A 12,108-nucleotide genomic window follows, 5' to 3' on the forward strand; every position below is an offset into this window, starting at 1 on the left:
GTAAACTGAAAACGTTCTTAATACCCTATATTAAAAGAATCGTGGGGGAAAAATGCTCTGCCCGTTTTATCCACATTTCAGTTTATTCTAAACACTTTTAACTATATAACAATTATATTAAAAATCGGGTTATGTACAGGATAGATTAGAATAAAATGTTTACTATTTATGCCTTACCACTAATTGAAATATTTTTTCTTTAATCCAGAATGACTTTGAATTCATGAATTATTGGGGTTTTTTTGAATGCTTTTAATACTTTTTAGTTTAATATTTATTATTGCTCCTGAAAACCATAAAGCTGTGGTCTTACTAATAGGACCAGCTACATAATTTGCAAGGACCAATGAAAAATGAAATGCTGGGCTGCTTGTTAAAATTTTAAGAATGTCAAGGCAGCAATAGCAGAGGATTAAGCCAAGCATGGGCCCTGTGAGACTGCAGTCTCATACCCATGAAGCTGTACTTTCCAGCTTAAGATGCCAAATAATAGACTTTCGAATTGGGAGGACAGCCAGAAAGTTAACAGTGAAATCCTGGAAGGGAGTGAAACTCAGAGGGGAGAGCCCCACAGATATGTAAATAAAATCCACTCAAATCTTTGGGGCATCACTAAACAATAATGGATGGATTTTAAAACTAAAAAGGCAAAAGAAAAGAGTAAAGATTTCAGGAATTCTCACTTCAGGTGCAACAGAGTTTGGAGTTTGAGTCCAGCCAAGTAACATGGTTTATAGAATAAAACAAAACAGAAACACTTGATAGAGAAATATAACAGAATCCAGAAGTCTCAACAGCATATCATTTATAATGTCCAGTGTCCAATAAAAAAAAATATCCTTACATAGGTACAGACAAGAAAGTGTTACCCATACTTGAGAGGAAAAAAATCAATCAATATAAAACTGTTATCTAGATCATCCTAGATGTAATAATGAGCAGACAAGGACTTTAAAGCAGATATTATAAATATGTTCAGAGATGTCAAGGAAGATGTGTGCATAATAGAGAATCTCAGTAGAAAAATTGAATCTATAAAAGAGAATTAAAGAGAATATACTAAAAGTAAAAATCATGATAACTGTAACTCAGTGGACATTTTTAACAATGGGTAGAAGATGGAAGAAGAAGGTATTGAGAACCTGAAAATACTCCGATAGTAATTATCTGAAGAACAGAGGAAAAACAGAATTGAAGAAAAATTTACATCTTCAGAGACTCATTGTTGAATAGTATCTAGTCTAAATGGAAGTGTACTTAGAGTCCTAGACAGAGACGAGAGAGAAAATGAACAGAAAAAAATATTTGAAGAAGTAGTGGCATCAAATTTTAGAAATTTGGTGAAAGACATTAACTTATAAATCCAAGAAATTCAATGAACCACAGGCAAAATAAATACAAAGAAAAGTCACACTTAGGCATACTAAAACTGAACTCCAAAAATGAAGAGAAAATACTAAAAGTGGTCAAAGAAAGAAGATACATTGTGTACCATGCACAACACATGAATAAAATTGGCTTTTTAATTAGACCCAATGGAGGCCAAAAGATAACAGAATGACATGTAAATCGCTGAAAAACAAACAATTGTCAGCCCACAATTTTATATACTGTAAAGCTAAGTTAAAAAATTTCTATTAAAACCAATGATTCTGGTGTGGAGAAAGTGGCCATGGTGGCTGCTGGGGGTAGGGAGTGGGAGGAAGAGATGAGATGTGGGGGTGTTTTCAGGACTTGGAGTTGTCCTGGGTGGTGCAGCAGGAACAGTTACCAGACACTGTCTGTCCTCCCATGGCCCACTGGGTGGACTGTGGGAGAGTGTGGGCTATGATGTGGACCATTGACCATGAGGTGCAGCGGTGGAGATGTATTCACCAAATGCAATGAATGTCTCATGATGATGGAGGAGGTTGTTGTTATGGGGGGAGGAGTGGGGTGAGGGGGGTGGGGGGTATATGGGGACCTCATTTTTTTTAATGTAATATTAAAAAAATAAATAAAGACAAAACAAACAAAAAAACCAATGATTCTGGTAACATAGATGCAACCTAATATTCCCCATTTTAGCCACTTTCTAATTTTCAGTTCAGGAGTGTTCGTTACATTCATTGCATTCACGATGTTGAGCCGTCACCACCTCCACCACTACCGTCCATTACCAGAACTTTTCCATCACCCCCATCAGAAACTCTGTACCAATTAAACCTTAACTGTGTGAAATACCATTTCATACCCACTAGAATGACTACAATAAGAAAAAAACAAACAAAACAAAATAACAAGTGCTGGAGAGGATATGGAAAAATAGGAACATTTGTTCATTGTTGGTGGGAATGTAAAATGGTTTAGCCACTGAGGAAAACAGTTTGGTGATTCTTCAGAAAGCCAAGTATAGAAATACCATATATGACCTGCTGATCGCACTTTTAGGTATTCACTCAAAAAATTGAAAACAAGGACTCAGACTGATGCTTACAATGGCACTATTCACAATTGCCCAAAGATGGAAGCAACCCAAGTATCCAATTCAATGAATGGATAAATAAAATGTGATATATAGAATGGAAGATTCAGCTGTAAGAAGGAATGAAGTTCTGATGGTGCTACAACATGGGTGACCTTGATAACATCATGCTAAGTGAAATAAATCTATATGAAAAGGACAAATATTGTACAATCTCACTGATATGAAATAATTAGAATATGCAAATTCATAGAGTCAGAAACTAAAAGACAGTTTACCAGGGACAGGGTGGGAGTAGCGGGGGAGTTAAGGTTTAACAAGTACCTATTGAACTCTTGAAATGTGGGTATTGTGGCTGGAAAACTGAATTTTCAATTTCATTAAATTTTTATTAATTTAAAATCTAAATTTGACAGACACATTTTGCTAGAGGCTACCATTTTGTACAATGCATCCGTAGAACAACTACTAAAAAGTCATACCAAGAGATATAACTGAAAAGCCAAGTGGGGAATAAAACTGAAATAAATAAAATCAATGAAGCCCAAGAAATCAGGAAAGAAGGAACAGAGGGGGAAACTCCATAAAAAAACAGATGAGGAAGGCCGATGGGGCTCAAGCAGTTGGGCTCCCGTTGCCATTCGGGAGGTCCCAGGTTTAGGCCCAGGGCCTCCTGGTGGGGGCAGGCTGGCCGGTGCAGCCTGCGGGGTGTGGGAGGGCCACCCCCGCAGGAGTGCCACCCACGAGGGGAGCCGTGGATTCGGAGAGCTGGTGTGGCGGGATGACGCAGCAGGAGACACAGAGGGGAGATGGTAGGAGATGTGCAGCGCGGGGAGCTGGGGTGGCCTGGGAAAGTGGTTGCCTCTCTCCCACTCCGCGGGGTCCCTGACTGGTTCCGGTCCACCTGGTGAGGGTACCAGCGGACACAGAGGCGTGTGCAGAGGGTGGACGCAGGGAGCAGATGGGTGGGGGTGGGGGTGCGAGTGGGGGTGGGGCGGGGTGAGAAATTTTAAAAAATTTAACTAAAGAGAAAACAAATAGCATGTCAGACTTAAATCCAACCCTATTAATAATTAGATATATGGACTAAACACTCCAAAGAGAGTGTCCAAGTGGATTTTAAAAAAGACCCAACTTCATGCTGTTTACAAGAAATACAAAAACACAAATCGGTTGATAGCAAAATGGTGGAAAAATACATGCCATTGTGTATTAGTTTCCTAAGATTGATATGGGCTGTGCTGAGGGGGGAGACTGTATGTTTCTTCATCAATAACCTGGGCTGTGTGTGTAAGCTAAATGTGTTAAATCAAGCTTACCTGGAATGTGGAAAATATGTGTGTGGGGAGTATATGTAATTGAGACTTCCCTAGAGAGTATATGTTAATCGAAGACCTAACTGATACTCAGATGAAACACTTAAAACTCTAAGAAACTAAGAAAAAGTCCTTTTCAATATAAACAGCACCATTTAACTCCCAACTCTTAGAAATTCTGTATAAAATGAACTCAAATATATTATTCAGGGCTTGGTTTTTATTAGGACAAGAGTCTGCCGAGTCTGGCTGGTGGTAAATAAATTTTCCTTCCCCAAATTATTACTGAGTCCTGGCCTTCCATACGTGATCATCGAATCTCTCTGCTTCCACAACATTTCTGGGGGCATGTCCAGGATCGCAACGAAGGCCAGAGATGGTGGCACTTCACTGCCCCTTTCGAATATCTCCGAGAAGCCAGGAGGGCTCAGGTGAACCCCAAATCTGGGTGCCCCTGGAATCCTTTCAGTTCAGAAGGAGGATGTGGGCTCTGCGGGAGTCCTTCCAGGAACAATCAGTGCAATGGAAGGTTTAAAAGAAAATTCTGGGAACGAAAAACTCTGAACACGAAAAAAGGTAAGACTCCCCCAGGTGACATAATGTCAGGAAAACCTAATTTTAAATGTTAGAAGGGGAGCCTGATCAACTCCCAAAAAGAGGACCCCAGTACCTCCAAAATTTGGGGGCGGGGGGCCATCTTCTCCAAGTCTGAAAGAAAAGAGAAAAAGCCTGACGTTTGGGTTTACCTAACTGCAGGTTAGCATTTGGTTCTGGTTTTGCCTCCACTAAGCAGTAAAGGTTTGATTGTAGTGGGGAAGGATGTTGATGGGTTTGAGTCCTAATGCATGCTGAAAAGTTGGTTTGGATTTGAAAAGTCTTGGTTATGGAAAAATGGATTGGTTTTTGTAGTGAAGCTTGGTCTGGATATAAGTTAAACAGTGGAAAAGTTTAGCCAGAAATAAGTGTTTGTTTTGGTGCTAGATTGCAAATGAGTTTATTTTGTAAACAGCAAGGGTAAGCAAAAAGTCCTATTAGAGGTGTGGTGTTCAAAGCTCCCCCCGCCTAGAGTTACAATAGTTAATGGGCTGTAGCTCAGGGTGAATATTATGAGTTGGATTAATGGGCTTTGTGCTTCTGTGTCTATTCCATGCTGGTGTGTGTTTTCATGCCTCCAGATGGTAATGTTAAATTGTGTAATTGTGTGAAATACTGAACTCTGGTTAAGCTGGAGCCCTCCCTTGCCATTGGCAAAGGAATGGAATGACTGCAGTTTATAAAGCAAACTACAAAGCCTAAATGTGCACGTGCCCCGCTCCCCCTCCCAGCAGGTCCATGCCTTTGCAAGCCAAGTTCCTGTCTAACCACACCCAGCTGCCTGGAAGGGAGGAGGTGGAAAAGCACTAGGCGAAGCCAGGATGAATGCAGTGGAAGTACCTTTCCCCCTGGGAAGTCACAAGCCAGGACACATTTGCATAATTAACCTCCGCTCTTGTTTTATCTTTCTGAATTTCTCTTTGCAGGTCTGTGTTAAAATGCTTTAAAATGTTTTAAAAGCTATGGAACTGGTCAAGGTGCCCTTGTCTATCAAAAAGGCTGTTGTCTTGGAAACCTAAGACCTATTAGCTCGGACAATGGACCTTGAATCACTTAATGGCCTTTTGATGGGTGGTTTAACTGGGAAACTGTCAAACAATAAAGTCATAAAAAACTGTAGAGAAAAAAAAACGGTTTGGTTTTGCAACTTTATGCTAAATTTAGTCAGCTTGTCTCCCAATGCCTAGGAAATGCAAAGGAATAAAATTCTTTTGTTTCAATCTGTGCTTAAATTTTATGTTCAACACTTAACTTTGTCAGTTTGCTTGTGCCTAGAAAATCAAATTTAAAGTTCACCTGTTACAAGTTGGATGACCCTGAAAGGTAATCTGGAGATGAATCTTTGAATGCCAATACTGTCTTGCTGATAAATATAATGCATAACTTGTGAGTGAAATTTAGTTGCTGAAAAAGGCGGAAAAACTGCACAGAATTATTACTAATAAAATTATTTTAATTGCATAATTGATAAAGGTACCCAAATTAATTTTAAGTAAAAACATTCTAGAAACTAAGAATTAAAATCATTGTATAAGTACCTTTATATATATATACAAATTTATAACTGAAACTGTTACAGCATTGTAAATGTAGCCTAAATGTCAGCTATTATAAGAGCAATCTTAAACTAATTTACCTCTGCTTCTGGCTATTTCAAGTTTATCTAATGTTCACTATAATAACAGTAATTATAACTTAAACTTATAGTTATTTTATTTTATATTTTTTTAAATATTTATTTTTATTTCTCCCCGCCACCCCACTCCCCCCATTGTCTGCTCTGTGTCCATTCACTGTGTGTTCTTCTGTGTCCGCTTGTATTCTTGTCAGGTGGCACTGGGAATCTGTATCTCTTTTTGTTGCGTCATCTTGCTGAGTCAGTTCTATGTGTGTGTGGTACCACTTCTGGGTGGGCTGCACTTTTTTTCATGCAGGGTGGCTCTTCTTGTGGGGCACACTCCTTTGCACGTGGGGCACCCCTACGTAGGGGGCACACCTGCGTGGCACGGCACTCCTTGCACAGCAGCAGTTTGCATGGGCCAGCTCACCACACAGGCCAGGAGGCCCTAGGTTTGAATCCTGGACCTCCCATATGGTAGGTGGATGCTCTATCAGTTGAGCCACATCTGCTTCCCTTATAGTTATTTTGTAACTAATTTCGCCCCTAGACTTCAACTACTGTGACAGTAATTATAAATTGAATTTGCTTTTGGGATTAATGTGGGTCTGGCCCACCCCTTGCCTCTGCTTATGGTTCTAAAGCAAAGAAAAATGTATCATAGCATTAAAAACATTTTGGTTAAAAGCCATTAATTTTAAAAAACCACAAAGGGGGAAACTGTTAACCCCTAATTTGGAAAAGCCAGCAAAAAAAACAACAAAAGAAAAAAAACCTTCAAAAAAATCTCTCAAATATTGTTTTACAATTAAACTTGTTTTATTAAAAAAAAAAAAGGAAAAAAGTTTTTAAATAACTAAGTGGTATTTCTGTATCAAACTATTCATGTCTGCCAATTTGCTCAAATTGTTAAAATTAAACATGCAGTTATATAAGTAATAAACATTCCTAAAACACAAGTTAGACTAAGCAGTATGGAAAAATCATATAGAAATCTAAATATAAAAACTATTGGAAAAGTTATAAAAATCCTTCTTAAATTATATTTGGAACAAATTAAGCAATTGTTTTGTATTCCAAAGCCTAGAAGTCAGTATGCTTTTAAAATTATTCAGTTTTAAAATTTTATCAAAAACAAAAAGTTTTAAGCCCCTGTAAAGAAAAAAAACACCCAACATTCTTTGTTTAAACAATAACAATTTCAACTTATTTAGCTTAAGTGTTATCTCTTTGGTTTACGGGATACCAGTTTATAGGTTAACATTATATGTATTGGATCTTTAAAATAATAAAAGCTGTAAATTCGTGTTTAATGAAATTAAGTTAAATGTAGGGCTGTTCTCTCCTAAATGCATAAAGTAAATTCCATTGGTTACTAATTGTAATCTAAGGTAAATTTGCCAGTCTGTGGTTGTGGTCAATTATTTAAAGAGTTTGTAAAAGCATCTTCCAAACGGAAACATTTAAATGGCTAATTCTAAAACTTTGTTATTAATTAAAATTCTAAATTGGTATTAATAGAAAAAAGTATATATATAACTTCATAACAATAAAACCTGTCTGAAGATCACCTCAGTGTGCCTATTCAAGTGGTGGCAGTAAAAGGTTACCTTGATTCCACTGGGAATCTTCAGTTTTCATTTTAAAAAATGGAAAGGTATTTTTCCCTCTACTGCTGAAGTGGAATGCTGTGTAATTAACATCTTCATGGTAAAAATATAAAAGTAAAAAGCAAGGTACTGAAAGTTCATTTAATATATAGCATATTGCATTAAAAGTGTTTTTAAAAAATGTATAAAAGTCAAGGGATAAACTTCAACATTGTCAAAATCTCTTGTGCATTCAAGCCAGGTGTTTAATACATACAGGGTGTTTCTCCATAGGAGTTATTGGCTAATTTAGTCACTGACCCCTAAAACAATAAAAGTACCTACTACAGTTCTGGTCATGCTCTTGAAATTAATGGGAACTACTTTGCAGTTTCAAACTGCTGCAGCAGCCAGCAGTGGCGAAGTACAGCCAAATGTACAATAAATATTGTCTCCAAACTGGCACCATTTCATAAGTGCCAGAGAGCGCTATGCACCAGGCTGGTAAGATCTACGCCCTAGTTTCCCTCTAGGGTCAATGGTGCTGCAGCTTCTGTGAAGAACGTATGAAGTGGAGCAGTAAATACCAGAATACTGTAAGTAGAACTTAAACACAATTGGCACTATACCTTACTCCCATGGAAAAATAACTTGTAAACCTGAACCTTAAAACTATTAATTGCAGCTCAAAAAACCTTATGCATTAAGTAATACATTAATTAGTAGTAAGTACTGTACCTTTATCGTGTTCTAAATGTATGCCTGATGATTATGTTATCTTTTCTATTCTAAATCATGTGCAAAAGTACATTGAACATGTTCAAAATCTTGGTAAACTTCATTTTCTAAGTAGTTAATAAACATGTTTATAAAATAAGTAGCCATCTTGCATGAAAGCAGTGGGGCCAACAGCCCTTTTAATCTAAAAAGGCACCAAACTAACTTGAGGGCAACCTCTCACAGTCTTCTCCCCATACCAGGTAAGGAATGTGCTTAAGGCCAGGGGCCACCAGTGGCTTACAGGTAGCCGGCTAATTAAATACCAGGCTCAATTGCTAGCAACCCCTAAAGTAAAAATAAGGATATATCAAATGCTTAACCCAGCCACCTACTACTGGTAGAGGACCCAAAGTCAGATCCTGAGGGACCCCTTCTCCACTCCTGCCTTGAAACTCTTAACCAAAACTACTTAAGCCGGTCAAATTTTAAAAATGAGCCTCTTGTAAACCCAAACATTAAATGGTTCACAGACGAAAGCAGTTTTAAGTTTTATTAAAAAGGAATAAAAAAGGCTATATAGTGGTTTCTCAATTTAAAACCATAAAACCCAAGGGTCTTCTCCCTGGAACTTCAGCCCAGAAAGCAGAGCTGATTACCCATGCCCGAAGTAAAGCTAGCCGCTGAAAAACGGGCTAATGTTTGTACAGACTCTGCGTTTGCTTTCCTTGTCCTTTACACTGGCTCTGCTGTGTGGCAGGAGTAGGGCTTGCTTGTTAAAACAGTGAGTCACCTGTTGGGCATAAGCAAAAAATCCTAAATTTACTGGAAGCCATGCTATTGCTTAAAAAAAAATAGCAGTTGTACATTGTCCGGGGCATCAGAGAACAAACGCTCTATGGTGGGGGAAAATGCTTAAGCTGATGCAGCTGCTAAGGTGGCAGCGCAACCCAGGTTTCCCTCCTACCCCTTGTTCCAGCCCCTGAGCTAGTACTTGAAGTTCCACGGTGTACCCAGGATTGACAAACCCAGGATTGACAAACCGGGACAGCTCACTTAAAGTTTACCCTAAAAACTAATAAGTAGCTTGTTAAAATGTTCAAATCTACCTGCCAGGAGCAGTGCAATAAAAAGTCTTTTCTGAACTTCATCAAGGCATTCATCTGGGAAAAAAATGCCCTAAGCAGCTTAGCCAAAGGGTTTTAAAACAAAAAAACAAAAAAATAAGCAAACAAAAAGCCTGATGAAACAGTCAAAAAGATTTTATCAGGAGTTACTCAATTAAAGCCAAAATATAAAACCTTTACTCTGTAGTTCTGATCACTCCCACAGATAGTAAAGCTAAAAAAAAAAAAGTCCAGTTTTGTGTACTAATCCTGAACAAAGTCAGTTACCCAAGAGTACCGGTTGACCAGAAGCCCCTGACGAAATATACAAGTGCAAGTCATTAAATAGCCTGGCATGTGTTTTCAAAAACAAAGCTAAGTACCTAATACCATTATCTATTACAATTTCTCTCTGGGGTTACCCAAGAACATAAAATAACTTAAGAAATATATATATACTGTTCCCCACCAACTTTAAAAAGGTGCCATCTTTGCAGGTTACCTAACCTTTTCTACCTCGGTAGTCCAATGTCCTCTTTTAAAAAAACCATATATTTCCCAAATTCTAATTAAATTTGTTTCTTTCAGAATGGGCATCTTATTAGCCATGTAAAAACTTCATCCAGCTTCATACAGAATGCCAGATTCATCTTCCTCCAGTCAAAATAAAATACTGTTTTTATACTTTGCAGGTAGAAACTACAGCCCATGGCCAGCAGAAGTAGCTACAGAAAAAAAGATCATCTCCCTTCAGCACCCCTTTAAAATTAAAGGTGTAAATTCTCTAAAAGAAAATAAAAATTAATAGATGGATCTGGAACCTGGCAAGAAATCCCTGTGAGCGCTGGTAACCCCCAGGATGGCTGCTGAAGGGCCCGACCCCCAAGATTCTGCTGTCTAGGACAAAAGCTTCTGGGAACAGGAAGAAGCCCCAGATATCGCCCAGGGGCCTTATCTTTAACCCCTCACTGGAAAATTAATAAGTGGGGTAATCAATCAAAACAACAAACAGCCGCCTGCCTAGTAACTCCAACAATAGTAATGCCAAAGCTTAGCAAGTTAGGCTGACATTAAGGGGGGAATGATATTGTCTGTGTTTCGGGGGAGCTGTATGTTTCTTCATGAATAACCTGGGCTGTGTGTGTAAGCTAAATATGTTAATTCAAACTTACTTGGAATGTGGAAAATGTGTGTGGGGAGTATATGTTAATTGAGACTTACCTAGAGAGTGTATGTTAATTGAAGACCTATCTGATACTCAAAACACTTAAAACTCTAAGAAACTAAGAAAAAGTCCTTTTGCATATAAACACCACCGTTTAACTCCTGACTCCTACATCCTCTGTATAAAATAAGCTCAAAGATCTTATTCCGGGCTCGGTTTTTATTAGGACAAGAGCCTGCCGAGTCTGGCAGGTAAATTCTCCTTCCCCAAATTATTACTGAGTCCTGGTCTTCCATATATGATCACTGAATCTCTCTGCTTCCACAAGACTGCTGTAACAAATTAGTATAAACTGGGAAGCCTGAACAACAGAAATTTATTCTCTCACAGTTCTGGAAGCTAGAATCTGAAATCCCATTGAAGCCTCAGTGGGAGAGTCCTTGTCTCTTCAGCTTCTGGTAGCTTCTGGAATTCCTTGGCTCATGGCAGCGTAACTACAATCTCTGTCTTCATGTGGCCTTCTGCTCTGGGTCTCTGTGTGCACTCTTCTATTTCTTATAAATATGCTCATTGGATTTAGGATCTGCTGTCATCCTGTATGATCTCATCTTGATCCTCACCTGAATTACATCTGCAAAGACCCAATTTCCAAATAAGGTCACATTCTGAGGTTCTGGATGGTCATGAATTTTTGGAGGTCTCTATTCCACCTGCTACACATGGAAACATTAATGTAAGAAATGCAGAGTGACTATATTACTGTCAAGCAAAATAGACTTCAAGATAAGGACATTTATCAGAAATAAAGGGGAATAATTCATTGTGGTATAAGGTTCTGTACATCAGGAGGACATGACAATAATGTAATACAGAACAACATGCAGGAAGTAACATCTGACAGAACTACAGTGAGAAATAAATCCACAATCTTTTAACATCTTTGTCCCATTAGAAAAACCTATAATATCTGAATATTATAAACCAGCTTTACCTAATTGATATTTATAGAACACTATATCCAACAAATGCAAAATGCTCTTTCCATTGCACATGAAATGTTCACCAAGAGAGACCATAACCTGGGCTAAGAAACAAGCCTTGCAAAATTATAATACAGTATGCTTTCTGACCACTGTAGAAATAAGCTAGAATTCAACAACAATAAAATAGCTTAAAATTCCCAAATACTTGGAAATTAAACAATAAACTTCTAAATTACCCATGATTCAAGAAAGAAATCACGAGAAAGTGAGACACTATTTCAAGCATGATAATGAAAATGCCATATATCAAAATTTGTGAGATATAGTTAAAGCAGTACTTAGAAAAATATTTACTGCTTAATTACTTACATTAGAAAGGAAGAAAGTCCTAAATATCACTGGTCTTAGTTTCTGCCTTAAGAATCTCAAAAAGACAAGAAATTCAGCCCAAAATAGAAATAAGAAAGGAAATGATGAAGATAAGAAATCAATGAAATTTTGAACCAACTATATGGAAATAAAGAAGGTTAAAATTTGGTATTTGGGACATGGAGCT

This window comes from Dasypus novemcinctus, chromosome 16, assembly GCF_030445035.2.
Source record: "Dasypus novemcinctus isolate mDasNov1 chromosome 16, mDasNov1.1.hap2, whole genome shotgun sequence".
NCBI classification, from domain to species: domain Eukaryota; kingdom Metazoa; phylum Chordata; class Mammalia; order Cingulata; family Dasypodidae; genus Dasypus; species Dasypus novemcinctus.